Source organism: Scylla paramamosain, unplaced genomic scaffold (assembly GCF_035594125.1).
Source record: "Scylla paramamosain isolate STU-SP2022 unplaced genomic scaffold, ASM3559412v1 Contig72, whole genome shotgun sequence".
Taxonomy (NCBI): Eukaryota; Metazoa; Arthropoda; class Malacostraca; order Decapoda; family Portunidae; genus Scylla; species Scylla paramamosain.
This window is the reverse complement of record NW_026973737.1, coordinates 414024-420000: the sequence shown is the minus strand read 5'-3', so window position 1 is coordinate 420000 and position 5977 is coordinate 414024. Positions and strand designations below refer to the sequence as shown.

The 5977-nt window shown below is 40.3% G+C and overlaps 1 protein-coding gene across 6 annotated transcripts in view; it reads right to left on the bottom strand.

The window, feature by feature from the left end:
* The window catches only part of LOC135098660 (proton channel OtopLc-like), an 11546-nt gene extending 6480 nt beyond the window's left edge, over nucleotides 1–5066 (bottom strand). Inside the window, exons 1-3 of one of the 6 annotated variants that reach the window (XM_064001047.1) lie at nucleotides 4615–5066; nucleotides 2302–2463; nucleotides 951–1860 (exon numbers count right to left, since the gene is read on the bottom strand). The gene's annotated coding sequence lies outside the window, so the exon portion shown is untranslated. Of the gene's footprint in view, nucleotides 1–950; nucleotides 1861–2301; nucleotides 2464–4322; nucleotides 4344–4408; nucleotides 4587–4614 lie in introns of those variants that run through there. The other 5 variants (XM_064001043.1, XM_064001044.1, XM_064001046.1 and 2 more) reach the window with 5 other exon arrangements.
* Between the last annotated feature and the right edge of the window lie 911 nt (nucleotides 5067–5977).

Here is a 5977-nt window from a genome sequence, read left to right as displayed (position 1 = left end):
CTTCTCAAATTGTTCCCCTTCCATTCTCTCCGCATGTCCAACTCTCTCCTCCTTTCTGTGGTTGATCACTCACTCCGCTGTTCCTCCACATTCATGACTATATATGATGCACATGTGCTTTATAATCAATCAAATGTTTCACGTAGATGATGTTTTCATTCACACACAGTTCCCCCTCCTCCCTGTTTCATTCATTGCCATTTTGCTCTCTCTCTCTCTCTCTCTCTCTCTCTCTCTCTCTCTCTCTCTCTCTCTCTCTCTCTCTCTCTCTCTCTCTCTCTCTGTGTGTGTGTGTGTGTGTGTGTGTGTGTGTGTGTGTGTGTGTGTGTGTGTGTGTGTGTGTGTGTGTGTGTGTGTGTGTGTGTGTAAGAGCTCAGAGCTCATGGTGACTGATCTTTGGGTAGGACTGAGGCCAATGACACACCACACACTGGGGCAGCGAAGTCACATCACCTCGGGTTACATCCTGTACCTCGTTGCAGCTAGGTGAACTGGGGCTACACATTAAGAGGCTTGTCCATCTGCCTCACCGTGCCCGGGATTCGAACCTGGGCCTTCTTGGTTGTGAGCCGAGCGTGCTAACCACTACACTACGTGGTGTGTAAGTGTGTGTGTGTGTGTGTGTAATGATGCAGCTTGGAAGGTCGTCTTATGACAATTATTGATGAATGAAGGTAAAGGATGCGTGTCTATTACTTCTCTTTGTGTGTGTGTGTGTGTGTGTACATAACACACACACACATACACACACACTTATAAAAGTAGTAATGACATGCGCATCTATTACCTTCATTTGTCAATAATTATCATAAGGCAACCTTCTCAGCTGCATCAGCGCACACACACACACACACACACACACACACACACACACACACACACACACACACACACACACACACACACACACACACACAAACATAACTGACTGTCTTCAGCCTCTCTCTCACCAGCGCAATGTTGCATCTCTAGCTGTCTTCTACCGCTATTTTCATGCTAACTGCTCTTCTGATCTTGCTAACTGCATGCCTCCCCTCCTTCCACGGCCTCGCTGCACAAGATTTTCTTCTTTCTCTCACCCCTATTCTGTCCACTTCTCTAATGCAAGAGTTAACAAGTATTCTCAATCATTCATCCCATTCTCTGGTAAACTCTGGAACTCCCTGCCTGCTTCTGTATTTCCACCTTCCTATGACTTGAATTCCTTCAAGAGGGAGGTTTCAAGACACTTATTCATCAACTTTTGACCACTGCTTTGACCCTTTTATGGGACTGCCATTTCAGTGGGCATATTTTTTTTATTGGATTTTTGTTGCCCTTGGCCAGTGTCACTCATACATAAAACACACACACACACACACACACACACACACACACACACACACACACACACACACACACACACACACAGAAATTATATTAGAAATTATTAGAAATTAGATAAGTTACCACTCACGAGCCTACGTGACACCATGTATGTGAGCAACGCATGTTTTTAAGCATCTGGAGCAAAGTGGTTAAAGGAAAACTTTTTGACTTGAAATGTAATTAGATTCATCAGTTATTTTTCTGGCTGACATTGTTTTTGGAAGGTGGCACTTAAAAGATATGTGAATGCTGTATCTAGATATAAACAAACATTCACAAATACTCATTCCATTATGTGTCTGTCATTAGGCCCTCAAATAAACAACAAATTAAGTGAGGAGTTACCATCTCCCTTCCTGGCTTGCGCTCCAGTTGCTCTGAGTTGTAGCAGCAGTGACGTGTGGCACCCAGGATGAAGGTGGTCTGCAGGGTGGTCTGTGTCAGGGTGATGATGGCAGACAGCAGCAGCAGCACCGTGACAGCTCAAGCATCCTGTTGAAATTATCACATTTTTAAATGCTGAAAAGTGAAGGAAAAACCTGTCTCCATGGAATGTGGAAGTACACAACAACAACTCTGAAAGATTTCTTACAATAATAAGTCATCATTCATTGTATCCTTTTTTGTTGGCCACAAGATTATCATACAAATTTTCCATAGACATCTGCAAATTGGTACCTCTAGCTGTTATTAAATATGATATTAAGTTTGATAAATGTATTTATTTCATTATACATGAAAGTAATTGATTGCAAAAAAAAAATAATAACCAAAATATATTTTGACTTTTACTTTACAATGCCTTAACTGTTTGCTTTTAAAAAAATATGTAGATTTATTTTTTCATTTTAAAACTTATAGTCTAGACAACTAACTGGCCTTAAATTTTTCTGATATACAAATAAAGTAAGAAAGAGAGCACATTTCACTAACACTCATGGTGAAGTGTCCACCAATGATGGTGAAGGAGGTACACATGTAAACTCCAGTCTGACCAATGACCAACACAATTTGTCCAGCTGCATGTCTCTATCGGGCACAAACTCCACCTCCCGCATCTGTATCATGCCCACCACCACCGTCACCGTGGCAACACTGAAAAATGGAATCTTATCATTCACACTGTTACAAAAAATATACTCCCATATATATATATATATATATATATATATATATATATATATATATATATATATATAAATGGATTACTATTCCCAACGTTAAAAATTCTTTAGCTAATCTTACTTTGATATTTTGCATCCAATATTAACTACAATTTTTTCCTATGACATTTTCCAACTACACTTAAAGCCTTTCACTGTGAAACAAAACAATTAGAAGCATCAGAAGCAATGCATGCAGTCTCCTTTATAACCATCTACAAGACGTAGAGTTGGCATTGAAAAAGAATACATTTTGCAATTTCTTCCCAGTTCTAAGACTGGATGTGGCTGTAGAACGAATAAAGATGTCTTGAGAGTGACTGGATAATTAAAATCCCCCATAATTATGCAATTATTAACGCAACAAATGTCCGCAATAAGGTCATAAAGTTTTTTTGTCCGTAACAGGTGACTGGACTAGAGGATGATAGACGAGACCTAATGTTATTTTACAAGATTTATTTTCTAACTGGATGAAAGTGATGTCTATATTAGCAATGGTTGGGGTCGGGAGTAAATGAGGATGAAGATTGGCTTCCCTATGTTAAGGTGTTAGTTTTCATATTTATTGAGAGAGAGAGAGAGAGAGAGAGAGAGAGAGAGAGAATCAAGCCATTTGAAGTACATTTTTAGTCCCTTTATTTACACCATATTGCCTCTCTCTCTCTCTCTCTCTCTCTCTCAATAAATATGAAAACTAACACATTAACATAGGGAAGCTAATTTTAAAGACTCCTTAAATGAAACAGTAGTCTGACCCCCCTCTGCTCTCTCTCTCTCTCTCTCTCTCTCTCTCTCTCAGGTGGAGTTGGCAAGGTACCACCTCCGCCCCTGCCAATGTCTCTCATGACTTCAAGACGCCTCACTGTAACCTAACTTAATCTCACCTCACCTAAACTAACCTAACCTCAACTAACGTAATCTAACCAAACCTCACCTCACCTAACCTAACCAAACCTCACCTCACCTAATTTAACCAAACCTCACCTCACCTAACCTAACCTAACCTCACCTAACATAATCTAACCAAACCTCACCTAACCTAACCTCACCTCCTCTCATCTAACCTAATAATTCCTCACCTAATCTAACTTAATTTCTTCACTTATGCTAGTTTAACCTAATGCAACCTTTGCTAACTCAATTACCTTAACTAACCTAATTAATCTGCTATAACTTAACATGATCTAACGTAACCTATGTCATCCAAATCTTACTTTAATCTAATCTAATCTAACCTATGCAAGTTAATGTAAATTCATCTAATATAACCTAAACTATGCTAGTCTAACCTATCCTTAACTTACCTAACCTAACACACTATCTTAACCTAACCTAACCTTACTTAGCCTTACAATCTAATACACTTCAACTTACATAGCCTAACCTACTAACTTAAAATACTAACTAATACTAATACTAACTTAATACTAACTTAAAACCTTCCTATGCTTATATCACTTCTATATCCTCCTCCTCCTCCTCCTCCTCTTCCTCTTCCCTAACACAGTGACTCAGCGAAGCCAAGAAAACACGTAATTTCTGAATACTATCTTTAAGAGGTTCACCCAGTCAGCCCTCTTCCTCCTCCTCCTCTTTCCTGACCCCCATCCTCCCTTCTTTACTCACGTGTCTCTCCCTCCCTACACACACACACACACACACACACAGAGCGGGTCTCACAATGGTAATACACACATACATACGGACACTGACCCACCACACACACCCAGTCACCCACACCCACCCACATACATGTACACACGGACGCACACAGCCTGTCACCCTTACGTCAAACAGATTACACCCTTCTTCTCCCTGTCACTCATCCATCACACATCCCAGTCTCTCTCTCATCTTCTACTCTGTTAAATAACCAGTTAACACTCCTAGACTCCCTAGCCGGCGGGTTACTCTCACTAGGACCATATGACTAAAAATACGTCACATGGCCCGGTCAGAGAGAGCTAGCCTGGTCTGCCTACGCGAATCGAAAGCGTTTATTTGGGTACGGTTTAAAGGGACGAAGGTTTAAAGGGACAGTCTCTGCGTGAGTGTGTTTGGTCAAATGCTGAATACTCACGCCTGGTTCATTATACAGCCACATGGTCAGGCACAGATCACTCCTCCACGACACACACATAAACAAACACACAAAAACACTAACTAGTAACTGTACCTTTAGTTTCGTCTGCTCTCAAAATATTCCTCCATTACTAATGTAACCCACATTCCCTAGTGGTATACTTTCCTCGGAACACCCATATTTTTAAGAGCTTTTTATCCACCATATATGTCTCGGTTAACTCTCATCTTGGCTGGAAATTAAACTATATTGTATCAGTGTGGCCATCTTGAGGTCCCGGATGAAATGGCGAGCTGGGATTGGCTGTTCACGACCCGTTGTCATGGTGATGGTGGATGCCATTCACTTGACAGCTCATATTTTCTCGCTATTGAAAGGAGTTTATTAGAGCGTAACTGAAGCGTGTAAAGGCATCATTCCGCACTATACTATTAAGATATTGTAGTTCTGAAGTGTTCCTAGGGTTAGTAGGCTTGGATAAGGAGTATAACACAATTTAGATGGTTTGAAGAGCGGATGTTTTCGCGCGAAATTCAAACAATTCCAGCCTCTGATATGATTACGTATTAGACTTAAGATATTGTAGTAAGAAAATATCTGTGGGGTTAATAAGCTTGGGTAAAGAGTATAGGGGAATTTAAAGGACGTTTAAGAGACGGAGTGTGAGGAGAAGGTGTGTCAGCGCGATTCAAGTAATTCCAACCTGTCTGAGTTGATTCCACAGAAGACTCTTAAGATATTATATTGCTGAAGTGTTCCTAGGGTTATTAAGATTGGGTAAAGAGTATAAGGGAATTTAAAGAGTGGATAAGGGAGGGAGTATAGCGATTTGATGTCATACAGACCAAAGCCAGGTTACAGAGGGGTTTTATCTTGTAAAGGGGCGGCTCTGTGTTTTCTTGACCGAGTGACGAGGGAGAAGAAAAAAAATAAGAAGAGACATCAGCCACTGAACCACAGGGAGAGGAGTGAAGGTCCTTTCTCACTGTTCCCTATATAAGACACCATACACTCTAGAACACCAGGCCAGAAATCAAGAAAAACGTGCTATTACAATATAGGTGAAGCTTAAGGACGTCAGCAGCAGACAATATTTCACAACTCGGTTCCACAAAACTTCTCGCAACGCAACCGGAATGTTTTAGCATGTTGTTCTTGTTCTGCTGTAGTTAAATGAATTACAGAATAAACAGGGAAGATAGATTTTTTCTTTTTTACCCAGAAACATAAAAACGTACATAATTTCTACTAGAACCTGATAAAAATTAAGAAAGATAAGACGCCAGATCGTTTGAGGATACGAGTTTCTCTTCTGTTATATAAAAATTACAGAACAAACAAGAATAGATGGATTTTTGTG